General features: G+C 37.6%; 1 pseudogene; it reads left to right on the forward strand.

Annotated features, from left to right (window-relative positions):
• Window positions 1-2,527: 2,527 nt before the first annotated feature.
• Window positions 2,528-21,326, forward strand: LOC149237052 (cullin-1 pseudogene; annotated as a pseudogene).
• Window positions 21,327-23,933: the final 2,607 nt, after the last annotated feature.

Below are 23,933 nucleotides of genomic sequence, written 5' to 3' on the forward strand. Positions count from 1 at the left end.
AATAGGATCGACAACATGGATGGTTACGTTTACAAAATAATAAATTTTTTACATTACATTAGAAGTTGTAATAGTTGAATATATGGTAATAAAAATATGAATTATTATTCTATTCTTTCATGTGTTTTAAGGATATTCAACCCATTTCAAAATTTAGCAATATATACATATATTTTTATATTTCTTTTACATGACCCAAAAACACTTTGCAACCATTCAAAAACCTTATAGCAGTGACATTAATTAACTAACTTTTGATTATAAGAAATAAAATGAAATAGCATAATATTGTAAATGTGAACTTTTATGGGGATGATAAATATATTGTAAGAATGGTATTCAAACTTTGACATTACATTAGAAACTGTAATAGTTGAATGTATGTTAATAAAAATATTAACTTTTATTCTTTCATGTGTTTCGAGGAGATTTAAGGAAATTTAACACATTTCAAAATTTGGCAATATATAAATATGTGTTTATATTTCCTTTCTATTATCCATTTTTATTTGTCATACTCATAGTAGGAATTTCACATTCATTCCAGACATAGTCACAATCGAAGTATCAAGGAAAATATGATGTATCATGTTATTTTTGCTAATACCATCACACATGTTATTTTCTTAAAGAAGAGTCGTAACTACCCGTTCTTCTTTCTGCTTTGCTTTTATGAAATTTGTATTTAATTTATTTGTTAAGGAAAGAGGGAAGATATTATAATAATTTACAAAATTTGTTTATTGGACTATGTCAACATAGTCATAATTTCATATGATTTCTTGAAATAAGGAATATTATTCCTCATATGATTTCTTGAAATAAGGAATAATAAATAATAGGTAGTTTTGTAATAGATAATCACAATGGCAAGAACTCTCTTCACCTTTTCTTGTTTCTATTTGATAATGAAATGTAAATTCCATTATATTAGAGCTTGTTAAGGCTCTCACCATTAACTACGTCCCTTTCTACTCAATATCCATTATCATTCCCAAAAAGGTAAAAAATCCATAAGTAATATTTAATTTTCCAACTTTTAAATTTTCAATTTAATATCAAATTCAATTGGTTTTTATATATAATATTATATATATATATATATAATTTTTTAATTATTAAATAAATATTTTAATTTTAAATTTAAATATTATTTTTTATGCAAAGAAATACATATTGCAGCTGTTAAGAACCCTCACCTATAATTGAATTAAGTTTAAATAAAAAAGTTAGTAACATTTTTCTAACTACCTACATTATACGCAATTGCAATTGTGGCAATCTAGTTCCCGTCGCTGCCCGGACCCCTTTTTCCAAACAAATTGTGGAAATCAACAGTCCAGCTCAAGGCTGTTTTTTTCTCCTGGCTAGTCTTCTATAATAGGAACCTGACATGGGAGGTTCTCCAAAGGAAAGGCTGGACGGGCCCCGGAAGATGCTGCATGTGTTGTCAAGCGCTCGAGACAAATTTCCATATGTTTTTTCAATGCCCGGAAGATGTTGTCAAGAAAGGCTGGACTGGGCCCGGAAGATGCTGCATGTGTTGTCAAGCGCTCGAGACAAATTTCCATATGTTTTTTCAATGCCCGGCTACGACTCAAATATGGTTTGAACTCTCCTCCACATATGGTTTTCCCCTGCAGACTTTTTCTTCTGTTCTGGATGCTTTCAGTTGGTGGTCGGATCAGCGGCCCGCATGGAGATCCCTTTTCATTTTCACGTGCTGGACCTTGTGGAAATGGCGGAACACCTGCATCTTCCAGGATCACAGGACTCCTCTCTCCTCCACTTTGATCCATATCTCTGCCACGATCGATCCTTCCTGATTGATCCTTCCTCATCCTGCTGTTTTGTTCAATTTTTCTATCTCTTCTCTGTTTCTATGTCCCTTTCCTCAGGTCTATTTCTCTATGTTTTGATATCCTCGTCACAGGTTGCTCTTAGCCTCTTCATGAATCATTATGGTTCGGGCTCTGCTATGTCATTTATGTATGGTTTCATGCTGTAAATGCGCCTCTCGGCCATCTGCGCCTCTCGGCCATCTTCTCATGCTTCTTAGCGGCCGGACTGTTTCGGTCTCCATCCTTATGGTTATATGTTATATGTATGGCTATGTTTCTTGGCCTGTCTTGCCGGCCAGCCTCACATGCTTATGTATCCTCTCATCATTTTCCAGAATATAATATCATGTTTTTTTCCCTCTGAAAAAAAAAAATCTAGTTCCTGGCTGAGGAGTTGAGCACAGGTTGCCAAGAGGGGCCATTTGGTTAGAGATAAAATTTTATACCTACACATTTAAAGATTACCATGAAGTACATAATTCTTATCCTTTTATTTTTTTAAGTGGTCGTATATATATAATTATAATTCTTAATAAAATATTTAAAATTAATATCGGCTAAATGAAAATTTGAATGCCACTCTTAAAACTAATATAAATATACACGCTCCTGAATTATTTATCGTAACTTCGCCAATCGATGCGATCTTCTGAAAAGGTGAAACCTGTGAATATAAAGAGCGAAACATGGCAAAGTGCAAAAGCAAGAACAATAACGAACGCAAAGCTGTAGCACTGCTAAAAATGGCGAACAGTAATAGCGAAAACAATACCGAGGTGAAAAGCGAGAACAACAGCAAGGACAGTATTATAACGCTAAAGGAAGGATGGTCTATTGTGTACGAGGGCATCGTAAAGCTGAAAAACTTCCTGGAAGGAGTTGAGGGGTATGGTGAGTTAACTGTAGAGGAGAACATCAATCTTTACACAACCATATACGACATGTGCAGGCAAAGTTCCCCTCATAACTATGCATATGAGTTGTTTGACTTATACAAGAAATTCATTGAAGAGTATCTCACAGGTACTGTTTTACCGGCTTTAAGGACACAGCATGATGAATTGTTGATCTTAAGAGAACTTGTGAGACGTTGGGAAATTTATAAGGTGATGTTTAGACGGCTGTTAAACATTTTTAAATATTTGGATCGTTCTTTTGATGTCTCCGGGGCTACAGTGAAGTGTTTCCGAAAACTCGTCTTTGAAGAATTACGAGACAATGCGATGCAGACTGTTATTATTCTTGTTGATAAAGAGAGGGACGGAGAACAAATTGACTGCACTTTATTGAGGAACGCTGTTCATTGCATTGTGGGGATTGAAGATGGTGAATTGGAGACCACAGAATCCTTTTATTGGGTAAGTTATCATGAAGGAAAGTTGTTGAAAGCTGCTGCAGATTACTATTCACGAAATGTTGCTTCGTGGTCTGTGGAGTATTCTTGTCCAGATTATATGCTTAAGGTGGAACAATGTTTGAAACATGAAATGGAAGTCGTTGCCCCGTTATATTTGTATCCCAACGATTATTGTTGGGATATGTTACTAAGTAAGGTAAAAGATGCACTCCTTTCCACTGAGTATGGGATCAATGTTCTGCAAAAAGAGTGTTCAGGTTGCCATGCCTTGTTGAAGGAAGAGAAGATAGATGATCTTTCCAGGATGTACAGGCTGTTCTGTGAAATACCTCAAGCTTTGGAGCTCATGGAAAATAGCTTTGGTGAACATTTAGATAGAGAATTGACAGCATTAGTTAAACATCAAGATAAACCCTTAAGCGTGCAAGATTCACAGGAAAGAGAAAATATAAGTAGCCAGGAAGATGTACAGTTGGCATTTGTTCAGAAAATTATTGAATTGCAAGACAAATACTCGGAATTTGTAAAGAATGTATTTCAGAACAATGAGCGTTTCGATGAGATTTTATATAATGCACTTTGGTCAACCTGCAACATTGGAGTTGCAGGAAGCAGAAGCGGCGAAGAATTGCTGGTTACATATTGCCATAATCTCCTTAAGAAGGGTGGGGCTAAAAATATATGCCATGATGATATAGAGGGTAATCTCGAAAAGGTGGTGAAAATTTTGGCGTGTGCGAGCAATAAATTTCTTGTGGCTGAAATATATTGTAAGAGGATGAGATTTTATATAATGCACTTTGGTCAACCTGCAACATTGGAGTTGCAGGAAGCAGAAGCGGCGAAGAATTGCTGGTTACATATTGCCATAATCTCCTTAAGAAGGGTGGGGCTAAAAATATATGCCATGATGATATAGAGGGTAATCTCGAAAAGGTGGTGAAAATTTTGGCGTGTGCGAGCAATAAATTTCTTGTGGCTGAAATATATTGTAAGAAACTAACTCTTAGAGTTCTGTTTGACACGAGTGCAAATGATGATATCGAACGGAGTACAGTGTTGAAGCTAAAACAGCACTTTGGTCAAGAATATACATCAAATTTAGAGACCATTCTAATAGAATTAAACCGAGCAAGGGAGGACCAAAATAAGTTTAAGGCATACCTTGATAATAACCCAAGTATACAATTCGAAATTGATTTCAGTGTTCGAGTGTTTTCTCGTAGAATTCTGCCGAGCGAAAGATTGTCTGAAATCAATCTTCCTTTAGAGCTGCTCAAATGTGTAGAGGTATTCCAAGAGTTTTATTTTACACACACTGAAAGACGGAAACTTACTTGGATATATCCTTTGGGCATCTGTGAAATTGTAGGTTGGTTTGAAGCGAACAGGTCAACAGAAATGATAGTTACAACTAATCAAGCAGCCGTATTGCTGTTGTTTAATGACTCTGCAAAGTTGAGTTATTCAGACATCAAACATCAATTGAACTTGCCAGATGAAGATCTAGATGCAGTCTTAAATTCACTTGCACGTGGAAAGTATAAAATTCTTCTCAAACAGCCCAAAAATAGAACAAATAGTGTAGCTGACACTTTTGACACTTTAAATTTTCTTATGTATGAAGTATGAACATTTTTTTTAAATGTTAGTGATTTTCATGCTAATTTTGAAAAGTGTTTATGTAACTTCAACCCCTTTCTTTAGAGGGCTTATTTTTTACACTTTAAATTTTCTAATGTATTAAGTGGGGATATTTTTTTTAAATGTAAGTGATTTTCATGTTGATTTTTAGAAACATCAACAATTATTTTTAAGGCATATTTTTGACACTTTAAATTTTCTTTTATCCTAAGTATACATAAAAAAAATGTTGATTATTTAATCATTTTCAAGTCGTCACGTTCCTCTTCATGTTTTTCGTCCTAAGATATTTGGTTTTTAAGGGTTTTCTAAAAAAATTTGTTTTCCATTGCAATCTTTTTTTTATAAAGAAAATTTTAATTTTTTATGCAAAGTTTAAAAAAATGATAAAATTAATATTTTGAGGTTAGGATTTGTTTTATATTTATATATAGTTAATTAATATTTCAATACAATTAAAATAAATGTCAGTGAAATATAATTATTTTAAGAACTCGAGAAAAAATACACATTTTACATATAGATATAATTAAAACAGTATGTATGTTAGGACCTTTTAGTTAAAAATGACATGTTAAATAAAAGACTTTTAAGGAAAATTGGAATAAAAAATAGGATATATATATATATATATATATATATATATATATATATATGAATTTTATATAAAAAATGATGATATTTGAAAAGTAAAGATTATAAATTTATTTAAAAAAAACGCATTTAAAATAAAAAAAACGCATTTAAAAAAAAAAATCTTTAATTTACTATTATTATTATTAATTTTTCTTAATATTTTTATTTTACTATTATTATTATTATTCTTTTAATCTTTTATAAGTTAATTTTTATTTTATTTATTTATTTTTACATTTTTGTGATTTTTTTTATACAAATCATTTTTAATTTTTTTTCTAAAATAATTTTTTATTTACTTATTATTATTTTTTTTAAACTTTTTTGTTTTTTTTCCATGTTTTTTTCATTGTTTTAATTTTTGTTTTCTTTTGTAAATTTTTGTTTTCAATTTCCTTATGAAATTTTAAGGAATTTTGGAGTCGTAATATTTTATCTTTTACACCATTATTTAAAAATGTGGAAAATATATCCTAAAAGAAAAAATATTCCAAATCAATACTTTTTCATTTTCACGGTGTTTTTTGCAGGGTGTTTTGGCGAAAAATGGTATTCATTTCCATTTTAAAAATTTGTTGAAAATTTACCCTAGAAAAAAATAAAAAACAAAAACAAAAAAACACGTTATTCCAACATCGACACTTTTTGTTTTCTAGTTTTTTCTTCATGTTTTCTCAGGTTTTTTTGCTAGAGTTCTCGTTTGAGTTTACAATTTCCGTTTTATAGTTTACATTGTTGGACCGTGGGGGGCTCAAAATGAGCTCATGTCTTAAAAATCATACTTATGAAAACTACAAATGAAATAGAAATGGTTCTTGTTGACCCAACCCTAGGGGTTTCGTAAAAGGTCTAGAAAAAAAGGAAAGAAGGAGAATTTAAGTGACTTTTAACATAATTAAGTTTGGTTTTACTACATATGTTTATTATCTTACCTTCTTATTATTCACAGGTTGAGAGAATTATCTTTTTGAATGCTTTTAGCATATACAAAATGAAATTTGTTACCAATTTATAGGTTGAATAAAATAATGGTTTTTCTCCTCGGAAAAAGTATATTAATTATTTTTATCTTCAATAATAATAATTATTATTTTAAATAAATTTATAATCTATTATAATAAAGTTAACAACTCATGAAGTATTTGTATTGATGTTTATTATGTATTAATGCTTATCAACATTTACGAGTCATTTAACTTATATAGTTATGCTAGTATAACAATAATTTGTTGGAATATAACAATAATTTATATATACTAGTACACCCATAATACATAATACATGAAATCGAAACACTTCATAATACATCTTAGATAATTGATAAATTAAAAAAAAAAATTGTAAAAACTAACTACATTAAAACTTTATTTTAAATTATTACTATTATAATTATTAATTATTAAAACCATTAATATATAAGTTAAACATGTATACATTTAAAAAACATGAAACATGATTCTTAACAATGGATATTTATCATCACTTTACCATAGAGATTTTTCATTTGTAAACAGACTTTGCTACAATATCATGGGCCAATACAATGGCTTATCACTATCACATGCCCAAAAAGCGATAACTCATTTCATATGACACTTGTCTATATGTCATTTTTTTAATTGATCAATTTAATTACATGGACAAAATGCATGTAACTACTTTGGAGATAAATATCAACCTTTATTTGTGTATAATACTTACAGAATATTGCATGGAAGTTAAAGCTCTAACATCCATTGATCTAATCATTATTGATAATCAAATTAAAATGTTAGAAGCCATATTCCAAAATAAACGCATAATAAAGAAAAAAATAATATATATTAAAAATTATTCTCCCTAGAATATGGATATACATAATATATCTTCGAAATAAAATAGATTTTTATTGGTGTCAAAATGTGGAGGGGCGGGATTTGATCCCCCAATCCCTCCTCAACTATTTTCTAATATTCTTATATGGTTTCAGCATTTCTCGATGCCATAAACTCAATGGTGTTGTCCGTTTCTCCAACAAAGTTTTGCATTTTTTTGGCCATTTTCCATAATGGAGGTATAAGACTCCTTTTTGTAAATGATGATTGTACTATTCTTTCTCATGCCTCTTAATGAATGAAGGCCTCCTCATTGATTGAGAAAGACCCAAAGACGTAGTCCAAACTAGACAAACTCCATGATCATGTATCTTGTCTTCGTTCATGCTTTTATGTGTTTCTCCCCCTCTCTCATGTGCACATTAAATCTCTATGTTTAAGCTACAATTTATGCATGTAATTCTTTAATACATCTATAAGAAAAAGATCTCTGATCAAGTGGTATCAAATCAGGTCTTTGTAGATGTGAATTGCATGTTTGTATGCTAACAAGAAACAGGCTCCGAAGAGGTGAAGGGAAACTAAAGTCTTTCAATCCCTAAGCGGGGCGTGCACATCGAAGGAGAAACATGGTAGATGAAGAGGCTCGTTATGAAGAGGATCTCAATTTCCACAAAGCCTTCTATACCATGGTAGAAAATTTCAGTCAATTTCTTTCAAGGCTGGAGAAAGCAGAAGGGAAAAAGGTATAAGAACAAGGTTCAGTGCATGGAAATGGTGATGAAGAACCCCCTCCTTCTCCTTCAACGAGTGAAAGTTCTTCCTCTCATCACCATCATCATTGAAATTCAAGGGATGCATCTAAGAAAATTTTCTTTAAATTAGATGTCAAATTTGATCTTCCCATGTTTAATGGTGAAAATAATGCAGAAAAACTTAATTAATCGATTAGGCAGATTGAAATCTACTGTAGGATTCAGTAGATCGAAAAGGACGAGGAAAAGATTCAGCTTACCTCTCTTCAGCTGAGTATCACCGCTCTCGTTTAGTGGGAGAGCAAATTACGAAGCAGTAAGAGTGTGGGTAATCTTCTTTCCTCATGGCCTAGTTTCATTTCTGCATTAAAGGAACAATTTTATCCCTGGGTTATAAGTAAAAAACCTTAACGGGTTGGAAATACTTAAGGCAAGGCATAGGTTAGGATATTCAAAGCTTTACAAAGGAGTTTAGAAAACAAACACTTAATTTGGGCATTGCAATTGACTCACTTGAAGTAGTAACTAAGTATATTGGATCATTACATAGTTACATTAGACACTCATTATTATTGTTTGAACCAACTGCTATTGACTCGACCAGTGTAAAGGCCATTCATCTTGAGAATAGAGGCAAAAATGAAAGCAATGATCATTTTAAGAAACCACCATTCAAACCTCTAAATGGCAAACCCAAAGTAAAAGGAAAGGGAAAGGAGAAAAGGATGGCATCAACCAAGACAGATGAAGGAGAAAGGCCTTATTGCACTCACTACAAAAAGGAAGGTCATGATGACAATCATTGTTGGAAACTAAACCCAAAAAAGATACCAAAGAACTATGGAGGAAAAGGAAAATAGAGGACAATCGCAATTGTGCGACAAGACCTTGGATCTGATTCTGGAGATGAAACATTGATCACAATAGCATGAAGAAAAGGTACTCTTACACCTCATGTTAATTGTGAATCACATGAAAGCACTAGTTAAATAGATGAGTCCCTTCCTAATGAAAAAAAGATAATTGAGATATTTCATATTAGAGTTATCATAAATCATACAAAAGTGGAAACTCTATTTGATACCGAATCCCAAGAAAATCTAATTTCAAAGTCCTTGGTAAAGAAGCTAGTCCTAGAAACCAAACCACATACAAAAGCTTTCCCACTTGGATGGATACATGATAAAGAAAAATTGAATGTAACTAAGTAGTGCAAGGTTAAATTTGTGATCTCTTCGAAGTTAGTGGATGAGGTAGAACTTGATGTGATACCATTGGATATATGTAGCATGGTATTAGGGAGTCTATATCTATATGATAGAAAAGAAATCTTCTTCTGTCATGAAAAAAATACCAAATCACAAAAGGTGGGGTAGAATATATTGTAAGGGCTTATAAAACTAAAATCAATGCTAGCCTTGTAAGTGCAGGACAAATGAAGAGGTTGGTGAATTCTAGTGAGGGTTGCATGTTTATGGTTGTAAGGGGGAAAGATGCAAAATTATCTGATGTTTTCCATGGTTGTAATCATGTGCAAAAAAAGGAATTATGTGAATTAATTTCTAACCATGATTAGATGTTTTAGGAACCAAGGGGATTACCTCCGAAGAGGGAAATCCAACATGAGATCCATTTGTAGCATGATACTCCTTTACCAAATATTGGCATGTACAGGATGTCGACCATTGAGATGGAGGAGATCAAAAAGCAGGTGCAGGATCTATTGAACCAAGGGGTCATTAGACTGAGCACTTCTCCATGCGGCTCACCAGTTGTCTTAGTGCCGAAGAAAGATGGCACATTGAGGATGTGCGTGGATTACCGAGCACTAAAAGAAATCACGGTGAAAAATCATTACCCTCTTCCACGCATTGATGATTTACTATATCAGTTAAAGAATGCTATCTATTTCACCAAATTGGATTTGCGTAGTGGTTATCACTAGTCTGAATTGTAGAACAAGATGTGTGGAAAACCGCCTTCAAGACCAAACAGGGGTTGTTCGAATGGATGGTGATGCCATTCGGAATTTGCAATGCTCCAGCTACTTTCATGAGGGTCATGAATGATCTCTGTAGGCCTTTCATTGATAAATTTGTTCTTGTATATCTAGATGATATTCTTATCTTTAGTAAAAGTTGGGATGAACATGTATGCCATGTGAAGAAAGTGCTTGATGTATTGAAAAAAGAAAAACTCTATCTAAAATTTTCAAAGTGTGAGTTTGGGCAAAATCTCTTTGGTTTACCTAGGTCATATTGTTCGTCATGGTCAATTAAAAGTTGATCCTTCTAAAGTTGAAGCAATTTTAAATTGGCCTAAGCCTACTAGTGTAACCGAGGTTCATCGTTTTTTGGGTGCAGTATAGTATTGGAGGAGATTTATTGCCAATTTCTCAATTATTGCAGCACCTTTACACACATTTACAAGTGTAAAGCAAGTCTTTCAATGGGCAGGAAAGTAGTATTATTCCTTTGAAACATTGAAAGAAAAGATCAACATCGCACCGGTCTTGGACTTACCAGATCTCGAGCAGCCATTCGATATTAAGATAGATGCCAGCGGATATGCCATGGGAGCTATAATGATGCAGCAAAAGAATCTGATATGTTACCATTCATAGAATTTCTCTCAGGCTATGATAAACTATCCCACTTATGACAAGGAGTTATATGCCTTGGTCCAAAGTGTGAAAAGGTGGAAACACTACCTAATTGGCAAGGAGACCATCATCCATACGGATCATTAGCCCTTGCAGTATCTTCAGTCATAAACCAAGTTGGAGTGATCTCGTCATTTCAGGTGTATGGGCTTTCTTCAGTAGTTTCATCTAGTAATAAAGTATAAGAAGGGCACTAGCAACAAAGTGGGCGATATGCTATCTCGCCCTCCTATTTATGCTTCTATTATTTTTCATAATGCTTCATTAGCTTTTGAAAGTTATGCTAAACAATATGCTAACGATGATGACTTTAAGGAGATTTATGCAAAACTAACCCATGGTTCATAGGTGGACAACTATCACTTACAGGGGAAACTGTTGTATCTCCTTGGTCAATTATGCATACCCACAGTGGAAAGGGTACATATAATTCAGGAGGCCCACACCTCCCTTGTGTCTGGTTATTTTGGTGTTGAAGAAACTTTGTGTCATGTACAAAGATTTTTTTTTTGGCCTCATATGAAGAACATTGTGACTCGCTACGTAAAGGGATGTGTGACATGTTCTATTTCAAAGCCCTCTAATAGAAAACTTGGGCTCTACACACCACTCGCTATTCCGAGTTGTCCATGGGAAAGTGTGTCGATGGATTTTGTAGGAGGTTTTCCTTTGTCTAGGAAAAGTCATGACTATTTGTATTTCGTCGTTGACAATTTTAGTAAGATGTGTATTTTAATGCCTTATAAAAAGTAGATCACTATAGAGAAGACTGCTTATCTTTTATTTCAGCATGCTTGGGTCTATTTTGTATTTCCCACATCGATTGTGTTAGGCTGGGACTCATGCTTTCTCAGAGAGTTTTGGACCAACTTGTGGAATATGATGGACACCAAGTTGAAAAGAAGCATGACATTTCATCCTCAAACCGATGGACAAACAGAGGTTGCCAACCGCACCATGGCACACTTGTTGCAAGGCTATTGTGGGAAACATCCTAAGTTGTGGGATGAGCATCTTCCACATGTGCAACATTCCTACAATCAAGAAGTGCACTCATATACACATCATTCACCATTTGAGACATATTTTGGCTACCTGCCAAAAGATCCTTTTGATATGGTATTTGGAAGGGAAGATGACTCCAGTGGACGTGATGACAAGGACAAAGCGCAACGTCCATTCAATGAATCTAGTTGATTCACCAAGCAGTACAAGAGCAGTTGGAGAAAATTCAAGCCTGGTACAAGGCTCAACATGACAAACAACAAGTTGACCGTCAATTTAAAGTGGGGGACAAAGTGTGGTTCCATATCAGCAAGGACAGGATGAAGGGAGAAGGAAAGAAGTTGCAACCAATCTGGTATGGTACATTCACCATCTTGGAGAAGATTGGAAACAATGCCTTCCGTCTCAATTTTCTGACATACATGCAAATGTACTTCATAGTGAATGTGGAAAACTTAAAGCTCTATGAGCCAGATTTTCACTTTGTCAGATTTCGACAAATTTTATATGGTTTCAGCATTTCTCGACGCCATGAACTCAATGGTGCTTTCCATTTCTCCAACAAAGTTTCATCAATTTATGCATGTTGCACCTCCTTCTGTACCTATTCCTTTTGTGCTTCCTTATTTCCTCTACACATCTCCTATTCTTCGTTGAGTTGTGGCTTCAACTCCAACAACTCCTTCTTTGTTTCCTTTATCCTATGTTTCTCTCTTTACCCTTCTGCGATCCTCTTGTCGTGATGTCACCTCTTAGCTTCAATCACCAAAGCTACTTTCATCACAAGTGGATCTACTTTGAACATGTAGCTTTGCTTTGCCTCTGCGATGTCAACAACCTTCCTCTTTCCTTTTTCGTGTGCAAGTCTTCTACCTTTTTTTGCTGCTGATGGTGTTTCTTATTGTTATGCCACTGTCATTTCATCTTAATATCCTTGTCTATGAAAAACTTGGTGTCTTCATGGATAGGCAAGCTCATAAACACTTTCTCAATTGCATCCTCAGTTGTGCTCTCAATGGTGTCCTTTGACTCTACTTTGCTGAAGGCCATTGTACCTATGCTGTTGAGAGGAAGATGAAAACTTGTGATACCTGGAGACATAGAAACACTCATGGAAATAAATTTATCATTTGAAGAAAAAAAAAAAAAAACTTGAGGAATGACTTGTAACATACCTGTGTGACTCATTGTGAAGATTACACAATTTCCACTGGGAGGTTGGGAGACTGACTACCAAAACTGCGCAAGGCACAATCCCGGTTGTTAAGAGGTTGATTGACTATTGGAAATGTGCAATGAATAATCCAATTTCGCTTACTGAGGACTGAAATTGTGCAATACATAGTTTCACTCAGCAAGGGCATGGAAACTCAACAAACTACATTGCGTAGTTTCTGGGGCTAGCTGGGCACTACCTCCCAGAATTGCATAGAGCAAGCCCGAGTGTCAGTGCTGGCCTGCTTTGTGCATTTTATGGGTGGAAGGCAGAGCCTTCATTCTCAGGGATGCACATTATTGACTGGGCAAGGCAAGGTCCATGCTGAGGCAGCCAAAACCTGTCGACAAGTGACTGAAAACATCAAAAGGTTTCAATGCATGGCGAGACTGAATGTAATCAAGAGTGAATGATCATGCATGCAAACATTGAGTGCAAGATTCAGAAAACAGGAAAGTGAGCTTGTGTCTGAAGCGAGTCGCCACAATGGAAACCATTAGTGTAGAAACAATGTCATGCATGCAAAAATAGTGAGATGCAAAGGAAAACTGAAACAATGCTTCTACAAGCTAACATACATCAAAACGATAGAAAGCATTCATTGAAACCAAGTAGACAATACTTAGACAAGACGAAATAAAAAAAGCGCCAGAAAAGTAGCAAAAGTCATGAAAAACGGACGTACCCAGAAAAGTTGAGTTGAATGTGCCGAAGGCTCCTAGATGTGATGTGGGATGTCAGAGCTCCAAGATCGATTCGAGGAATGAGCTCTATAGAGTCGAATCAATGAGTTTTGATAAGATTGAGGTTTTGACGTGCATGCCACAAATCTAGGAAACAACGACACTTGTCGGGAGGTTTCCAAAATGGGTTTTCAATGTAACCTCCAGCTGCTAAAATGGATCCCTAAAATCTAGGGATGACTTTTTCTTTTTTCTTTTTGCCTTTTCGAGAAAAGCAGCTTATGCATGAAAATCAGGATTGCTTAGTCCTAGAGGGAACAGGTCAACCTGAAAGCACATGCAGCGGTCTACAAACCTGTGGATGAGATTTGCACAGTTTCTTGGCTGAGAAAGACTGACTGTCCCTCATGCACTATGAAGCTTTTGGACTAAATCCCTAGCTGTCAATCAGAACTGCACAATTCCTTAGTTGAAGCCTATTTTTGGGCTAAATTGTGAAATTTTCAAGGGGAAGGTTTCCTAGCTAAACTACACATTTCTAGATCCCAGCAAGATTGTGCAATTTCTGGAGGGAAGGCTGGTTCCCCTCTAGAATTGCGCAATTTTCAAGGGGATCATCTCACCCAGAAAATTTCCTAAGTCTAGAATGACAGCCTGTGGGTGGGAAACAAACAAGTTGACCAACATAGGCTGGTAAGCCATTGAAACTCAGTTGAAGCCCATGTACTTGGATAGTACAAGACATGCTGCTAAGGATGGTTGGAAGGGAGGATCTAAAACGAAGCTAAGGAAAAATTTTGGAGGGTGGTTGTAGCCATTATAACACTTGGCAGTACATTGGTAGAACTCCATCTCTTTGAATGGGCCTTGTTTCATGAAAAGCAATTCTAACTCCTCCAGAAGTATTGTTTGATTGTGAGATGATATTGATTCCCACACTAGCTTGATTGAAGATGTAGCACCTTCCATGCTCTTGGTTGGTCAGCACACATTCCAATCCAAGTCAACAAAGTTGTTTCAATTGGGGATGAGGGTTATATTGGTACACAAGAAATATGATAGTCAGAGTTTAAGTTTCATCTCTAGTGTTTCTCTGTTGCCAGCAGGCTTGGACAGTACCCCGACAGAGTCATGCAGGAACACATGCATCACTCTGTTTCCAGTGAGCCTGGTTAGTACCCCAACGAATTTACTTGCATCACCTCTCTATGCAGGAATCCTTTCTCTTATTTCTCCTTATTCATTTTTCATTTTTTCAATTTTTTTAATTTTTTCAATTTTTTTAATTTTTAATTTTTTTTTCATTTTTTCAAAAACTATGCATAACACTTATTTATTTCAGAGGCAGAAGAGGGATATTGACTTATTGAGAGCATAAGAGGTTGTTCCTTTAGAGAAATATTTTGTATATACCTAGGACATACTTGCTAAGGTTTCCCCCCTCACCTTACTCTACTTGACTGAGCTAACACTTAGGGTTACGTAAAAAAAACCGATTAGAGTAGGTGATACTAGTTAGAATGCAAGCGTTTTCATCCTTGTTCTCTTCAGTGATTGTATCATCCGAAGATAAAACCTCTGAAGGCAAGACCGGGTCAACTGCCGCCTCGACCTTTTGACTTTCGTCTGGTATGGATTCAGATGGTTTATCTTCAATGATAGGCGCTTCAGCTGACCACTTGAGCGGGCCAGCTGGATTCTCAACTAGTGACGGACTCAGCAAGAGTTTTTTATATCCAGGAGGAAGTCGTAATGGTGAAACCAGACGATCATCCAAAACTCTTTTAGCTTCGTCTAAGAAGGGACAACGGTGGATGGCATGATTGCCAGTTAACAGGGAAATCTAGCTTTCCCTTTTTGTCCTGGGGCTTCACTTTCACTAGTTGACGGTGTGCTTTCAACATGATCATCAGGGGTTGATGACACCGGATTGTGCAAACGAGGAGACCAGTCCCTTAGTATCCGGGGTATGCAAGGACAATCTCTGTGAAAGTGGTCTCCTTGGAAAATGACACATGGCAATTTAGGCCTGGTCGGTGCAGTGTGTGGATTTTCGTTAGACGACACTCGTTTTCCCCCATTCGCCTTTGGCTCCTTATTCTTCTTCTCTTTCTTCTTCTTTTCCTTCTTCTCCTTAGGAACTTGACTTTTGGCTTTTCCAGCCCCATCAAGTGAAGAGGAAGGAGGAGAGGAATAATTAGAGGAAGTAGAAGGTTGGTGGGAAACTCTGGAATCGTCTAATTGCTGATTCGATTGCTCAGGAATAGTGGTGTTCTGAACGACATTGGTTGAGAAGAGCCATACTGGCAAGCCAATTGTCAGTCCTGGAAGCGACAATGTGGCCGTATGGGGTGCACCAACATCTCCCCAAGAGGAGAAGGGACTAGGATTTCCACCGAGGGGAATTCCTTGGTTGGTATGCTCCATTTTCTCAACCCAAGATCAACGTAGGAAAAGGGTATGAATATTCTGTTTAAAATAAATTTTAACACGCTTTGACACAACTTGTTTTTTCAGTTTTTAAGAGTCGAGAAAAAACAAAAGATGGCTCTAGTCTCCTTCGATTTTTAATGAGCCTGAAGTGACAACTGCTCAGATGGACCTTTTCCATTAAGGAGTCTGAAAAGGAACGAAAGGGACTGCTCTGGAGATCTAGGTAGAGGGAGTACCAAACCAATCGCAAAACTGCAGAATACTTTTTATGGTACGACAGTCAATCTTCCCGAATGTTGTGTTCGGTGCATTGCGATCAGTAGGGCGGTCGACACGGCTTCCTATGGATAAAAGGTTTTAAGCCTATAGGGGTCTCGCAATATATACTCGACGGTACGTGGGAGCACAAGTCTGTACTGGCACTTATCGTCTCAAAGTGGAGGAATCACCCAACCATTAGTGAGGACAATAGTTACCAGGCTTTACGACGCCGAAATATGTCTCTAGACTAGACTTCTAAATGTTGTGCATTAAGTTCCAAAGCGTTGTTAAGTTCATTGAATTTATTTTAAGTTGATATTTCTTATGAAGTTTTCCTTTTTGGGTTCACCACGAGATGTAGATGTAATTCCTAAAATGCAATCTAAAGATGATAAGCAAACTTTTATCTCTTTTCAGCAATGAAAATCCTAGCTACTAAGGGAAAAGAAAGACACAATCTTTTCGCAAAGAGAAAAGAGCACACTGTAAATGCACTTCCCTAAATCAAGCCAAACAGACTGCCAATATGCAAATGCACATGTGCATGTATTTGTTTTTCACTTTCTTAATATTGATGCCTAAAAAGAAAGTTGATGTACAAATCTGAATTTGCTTTCAAGTGACAAACACAAACAAGCTTCTTTTTGAAATCAAAAGGTAGAGACGATTACGACACTTTATGATTTTGAAATAAATACTCGTTTTGGCACTAGAAAGTCACAAATTCAAACCAAAGGAAAAAGTAAAAGCATAATCGACTGTCGACAGTAAATAAACTTTCTCCTAAGATCAAAATCGACACTTGTGACAGATCTAAATCAAAGGACGACAGTATGACTATTCTACTTTTGCAATGGAAAACTGTAAATGACGCCACAAACACATAAAAACATCTACAGTCTTTTTGTACAAAGGAGGCGGAATTACGGCAAAGAAAAGGGGTTTTTAAACAGACACATACACTAATCACAGGCTGCAAAAATCAGAGACAAAACTGAAAAAATGAAGCAAAGAACCTCAGCTACACAAGGCTAGGCTGATCAGCGCACCTGTTACACAAAGAAACTACATTTCAGCGCAGGTAGCCCTCTCAGGAAGTGCGTTGAAATGCATAACCTCTTCACAGAGCCTGCGCTGGGGCAGAAACGAGAATTCTATCCAGGTTCTGGGTCACGGTTTGCAGTTTAATCTATGGTTTTTGGCCGAGTAAAAGCAATCAGTAATGCACAATCAGAGGGTAGATTTAAAGAAGGTGTAAGAGCTATCACAAAGGGCAATCAGATCATTTGTGAATCAGCTGTTCAGATCATAAACAGATCCAGTGAATGGATTGAAGTAGTAGATGTCTACTTTGCATTTGTTAATGATAAATGAAGTTCAATTGCTACTTCTAAGTTTATGAAACAAACAACAAGAGAAACACAAACAAACTAATTAGAGAAAAGCTCGTGTAGCTGGCAGAACTGGAAGGAGATAAGTTTCTAACTGGATTCCATCAGCAAGTTCAAAAGGAATGCGAAAAGGCATGGCACGGTCGACACATCAAACTGTGCACCTTCAAGGTAAATGATTTAGTGTTATTATATGACAGTAAGTTTGATAAATTTGCAGGAAAATTTCAGATGCATTGGCTAGGGCCCTATGTCATCAAGGAGATTATCGATGGTGGAGCAGTTTAATTGGTAAAGTTGAATGGAGAGCCATTCCCAAGGAGGGTGAATGGTAACCAATTGAAGCCATACATCGGGGATCCGGCCAGATGACTATATGGTAGAAGCACAGTCTTAGCACTCCAGGCAGTTGAAAGGAGGCATGGAACTATAAACTACACTGCCCGTGTTGTAGAGCTGCGCGATTGGGGTACTACGTCGAGTGGAGGATTGTCACAGTTTCAATAGAAGCGTGATGGGAGCTGCATTATTAAAGGAGAGACCGCGCACGGTAGCCGAAAAGTGACCGTTACGGTCACTGTTCATGAATTGACATTGGGAAAACAACTAAATGGAGTGGGGGAGGGCGGCAATTAAGTCAGATTTTAAGAGCAAGATATTTGAAAATCTGTCGCCACTCTAGCATTTATGAACCAATTTTGGGGGGAACGATTGGATTCAAATTCGAAATTTCCTATAAATTATAGATGGCCGACCAACGAAAAACACTTGGAATTTTGAGAATTGAGGTGTTGAGCTATCATACGCGCATGAACCTTGATAATTTTGAGGCTTTGGTAGTGAGTGCAGTGTTTGAGAAATTTTCGAAGGAGACTCAGGAGCTTTTAACTGGCATCATGCCGGTGCCCGTAGAGATTGCAAGTGTTGGAGAAGCAATGGCCCCAGAGGTAGTGAGTGTAGAGGTACCTGTAGAAGTACCCAAATTTCCAAGGTCGCCCAAGCCAAGGCCCACGCCACCTAAAGAAGGTCCCAAGATGAAGAAGGATAAGTAGAAATCAACACAGTCGATGCGTGAGTCACCAAGGAAACACTAGAAGAAAGAAAAGGCTACTGCACAGGAGAAGGCCAAGGTAGTAGATCTGGAACCTGACGAGGATATAGAGAACATTGTTATGGGCATAGAAGACATTGACATGGGGACAAAAGATGTTGACGTTGAGGGGGTAGACCCTATCTCCAAGCTTCCACCATATATCCCTCTGTGAGAAGGCAAGGCAAAGTTACCAAAGGACATTGACGAGAACAAAGTCACACTTTTCACCCCATTGTGGCCAGAAAAAATCACATTCGAAGGACGGCGCTTAGTGCGTATCCCCCTTTTGAAGCTAGAGGATAGGGATTTAGAAGATACAGAGCACTTTCCCCACTTGGCGACTGATACATTCATGCACCGCGTCTTCTATAAAGACTCTAGTGTGACCGCACTAGAGCCAAGAAAATGGATAAAACAGGTGGAGAATGTAGGATTGTTGAACCTGCTATGGGTGTCTCATTACAACCGCGCACCCATAACTTTGATAGTGATCAAGCAGCTGTTATCCTTGGTGCACGATGGGTGCATGTGGTTATGAGATCTAATCCCAATCACTGACACGTTGATCCATAAGATCACCTTGCTCCTGCACTTAGGCTTGAATCCGGCCATGGAATCTGGTGAAAAGTAGGGTGAGCGTGACCTCACCGAATGAATGAAGGAAAAGTTCAAGCTTGCCAAGAAGCCACGCAACTAATCCATCTCCAGCATAACTGACCCTGTAATTAAAGTAGCCACTCAAATTTTGGCAAGGAAAATTATGAGGAAGTGTTGCGTAGATGAAATGTCGGCACCAGTGGTATCTTTGGCAGCCTAGTGTGCGGAGGGCGTACAATTTAACTAGGTGCACTATCTCTGCAGCGAGTTCCTCGCAAACTGCAGAGAAGCACAAGATCAATGCAATACTTTTCACTATGCATGGCTGATGTTGTCAATTGTCCTAGTTGCGTGGGACTTACCAAAGGACAGTCAATTTCCTCCGATTGCACCGGAGATGCCTGAAACAACGAAGTTCGCTTTGCTCTAGGCCACAAAAGACCCCCAAAGGATCAATGATAGCAAGATATTCTGAATTCTCATGGAATCAAGCATCCACGCCGCCATCAATCGCAAGCTGCGACTCTCATCAACTGTCTTTGAGTAGTTGTCCAAGTATGTGGAGTTCAAGGCAAACTTCCACCATGTGTCCATCAAAGCGCATAAGGACCCCACATAGAAATGGTATGATCTTCCATACCTGGCGACGGATGATGCAATCGCCACGGTTCTAGAGAGCTGGTTCGCAGATTGGTGCAAGGCCTTAGACTTATCAACTAGGACTAGTAAGTCTGTCACGAAGCAGAAGAAGGAAGAGGCCAAGTTAAATATGGAACAGTTGACCAAAAAATGAAGGAAGGAAGTTGAGGATAAATCCACAGCAGAGCGCGCAGCCAAAACACAGGCAGGAGAGGAGGAAGAGGACGACTGTGACTCTGATAGGATTCAAAAGTCACCTTCTCCACATACCGATGAGGAGGAGTAGCACTAGAGCAAGGAGGAGTGAACCCAGAGACTACTCCATTGCGAGTTAAGTGCACAAGGGAGCAGGAGAAAGTAGGACCGTAGAAGAAGTCCTAGGCCAGAAAATCGTCCCTGGACCCAATCACCTTGACAGAGGGTAACTTGAATGATATCGGTGATACATTGAGGGATGCGACCACGGAACTTTTGTAGTAGTTCAAGTAGCATCGAAAATAGGCCTTGGTCTCCATTCAAATGGGTCTGTGTGAGCTACAGATCTAGGCAGGGCGGGGCAGTGCGTTGTCAAGAAATTTGGCATCGAGAACCTCATACGTAGCAGAGATGGTCCATAAAATGGATCCCTAGGCTGTCGCACTGTTGGATGGAGCATTAACCATAGAAGCAGAGGCTAACAGGGCCACTTTTAGCGCCATCAAACAAGTCAGGTAAAACTTGGCCGCACTTCCAAGTGGAGCCCTTCACACCCTGTTGGATTGTGTGATCGCAGAAATTCAGGCTTGGGAATAGTGCGCTTTGAATGTTATCAGTGAGCAGAAGGTGAACAATGCACATATGTTCACCAAAAAATTATCCGCGATTGATCTTCTTAAGAAGATCACAAAAAAGAATGAGCACACAACAACTATGGTGGTTGAGGCATGCCAGACTGTTCCAGATCTGAACATCCCCAAAGATGAGCCAATCGACGCTAGGATCTGGAAGTTCGTTGCAAGTGTGCATGAAGCACGAACAGAGCTGGCTAAGGTTCAATTTGAACTGAACCTTAAGATCATGGAACTTGAGTTGAGGGCTCAGCCCTCGACTTTGCCAAAAGTCACGACCATTGTAAAATACATTGTTGCAGCTATTGACACCGCAGTGAAGGATTGCACTATGCTCTTTGAGCAGGCACTCGAAGTAGTGACCAATTTGCAGGAAGATCCCAACCTGCAAAGACTAGAAACTGAAGCACGGGAGTTGCAGCAAAAGTACGATGAGGTCAAAGCAACAACACGCATCCTCGCCATCATGTAGAGGTTAGAAAAGCTGCAGGAAGCGAAGGCATTAAAGGAACAGGTGGATGCAACTCACCATAAGGAGGCAGTACTGAAGGCCAAATTGGGGCCTTGGTTGGAGGAAGCCTATGTACTCACTACCTCCATTGAAGGGAAATTGGCCAGTCTACAAGCGACACAGCAAAAAGTATAAGCAGACAGTGTAGAACTAGCGACAGAGCAACTGGTCGAGCAGGTTACGCTGGTGGCGATGCAGTGTACCGCCGAGGTTACAATCGTATAGGTGGAGTTGGGAGGTCTTCGCGACAATATCTCCACACTGGCTGAGTGACTCGAGGTGAGTCACCAGATTTGTGTTGGGGGCATGTTGGGAACAAGTCCCCTGGGGTCAATTTTGGGGTTAAAAGCCCAAGTTTTGGGGCTAAAGGCCCAAGTTTTGTATAAATAATGTAAAGTCTCTGTATTTTGTGGTCATGGAGCACGGAGATGCAAACAGTCAAAAAGGGTTTTCGCCCTCAGTTTAGATAGCTTGTGTCGGCTTGATGAGATCTGCCCTTGGTCCGCAGGCCATGGGATGTAAAAAAACGGAGTCTTAGAAGATTCTTAAGGCAGTAGCTCGTAGAGTTCTAAGAAATTTTTGGATCTGTGGGAGCTAAGAGTGAAGAGTCTTAGCGTAGGAAGAGGCTCTACAGCTGAGTGTGTAGAGGCCTAGGGTAGAAGTCTGTAGCTGAGTGCACAGACCCTTGCAGTTGTGTGTGCAGGGAAGTTAGAGTTTGTACTAGAGATATAAACCATCAATAAAGAGAATTATTCTGGAGATATCAATGTATGATTTATTTTACTTTTGTTATGAATTTTGTGATTATGTTATGTTGAATACTAAGTTTATGATTTAATTCTATATTGATGTGTGAATCTATGTATTTTACTTTATCATATGAATGCAAGTAAGAACATTTGTTTATGCAAAGATAATCATCATGCACGTTGAAGTTAACCAATACTTAAGCTAATCAGGGTAGACACAGAAGTAAGGATAATTACAAAGGTGTGTAAGTGGCTGAATTGGCTATTTAGGGTCCGCGAAGGACGATCAAGGACTTTCGCGGAGGCTTCAAGAACAAATAACAGAAGTACATTAATAAGCCCCAAAGGGCTTATAGGTCTACGCGAAAGAAGGGTTAGGGTAAAAATGACATTACAACCATCTCAGGGTGCAGAAACCTGGTTCCTACATCCCCCCATACTACTTCGGGTGAGACTTCAGTCCATGCTCCGTGGATTGGTGCCGAAAGGGCCAGTAGTGTAGGGATTTACTTGGCTAATTAACGTTGAATCTGGGTCAGGGCCCATCAAGCCAACAGTAATATCCAAAAGGATGGTCCTGTTGCCCCCATGTTTAATGTAGTGCAAAAGAAATCTATAGAAATTTTCAAGATTCTATGTGCAAATAATCAAAAAATGGGTGTTGTTGGGCAAGAATTGATGTCACGGGTACAATAAGTCGGTGAGTTGGTTATTACGCGTAGTATGAGTCATATAGGGTATTCTTGGCATGGATTTTTGGTCTTCGGATGGATCTGTTGGATTCCAGTATGATAAGTATGTATAGGCTATTGGTTAATAGAGTTTATTTTAAACCATAAGTACCTCATCTATCCAAAGCAATTTTCTTTGTACGATTGGTTTCTCCCTAGTTTTTAGTTCCCCTATTAGCTGTGAAATTTGTTTTTCATCCTAAATTGTCTTTTGAAATATGCAAGAGGGTATTCTTTAATTCTTGACTTTGGTTGTATGTTGATTACAAGGGAATTTTAATTCAATTCATTCGTCCGCATATATAATACGAAAATACTTTTCCATAGAAAAATGATTTATATTTATTATTAGTGTTTTAACCCTTCTACATGCAAGAGTTGGTGGTTGTTAGATTGTTATTATCTACCTTACAAAGCTTGGAAATAATACGAGTTGCACCAGACAACGCTATACTTTACAAAAGGTGGAATAGCTAGAAAATCGAAAATGATAAATGCTAAGTTCACACTATCACAATTATGAACCAGATAGGTTTAGATATCATTAGAATTATAATATGGACTTTCATTATATATTAGTATTTCGGTTTACTCTATTTACTTGCCAAAAGATGGGAAGCTTGGGCATCTATATAATCATTGAAAGTACTTCCAACACACAAGCATCCATCCATCTGGTGCTTCTAAGGTAAGGGATCATAGTAGCCCCTCCTGAGTGCATTCATATAGATGTCCCTCCTAATATTCCTAAAGGAAATTTATAAACAGATGAGAGGGTGTGTGTCGCCAAATTAAGTAGGTTTGATACGACTCTTGCTTAGATTGCTAGCTCATCATTGTATGCATTCTAGGTAGGAACCATTATTCCATACGTTCAAATTTGTTGACAAGAGCATGGGTTGATATGTAGCAATTATTTGCGTTGAGGAAAGAAACCAAAGTCAGTTGCATTGAGAACAAAAATGGAAAGCTTACATGAGGAATTTGAGCAGGCCAGGTACCTATGTTCATGTATTTTTCTCTAGTTTTCTTCTTGTTTATAGTAAGACCTCGTACAATCAATATGGGTACCGAACCCTTTAGAGAAA

The sequence above is a fragment of the Pinus tabuliformis genome, chromosome 8 (genome assembly GCF_031772625.1).
Source record: "Pinus tabuliformis cultivar Carrire ecotype Pingquan chromosome 8, CPIR1, whole genome shotgun sequence".
Taxonomy (NCBI): Eukaryota; Viridiplantae; Streptophyta; class Pinopsida; order Pinales; family Pinaceae; genus Pinus; species Pinus tabuliformis.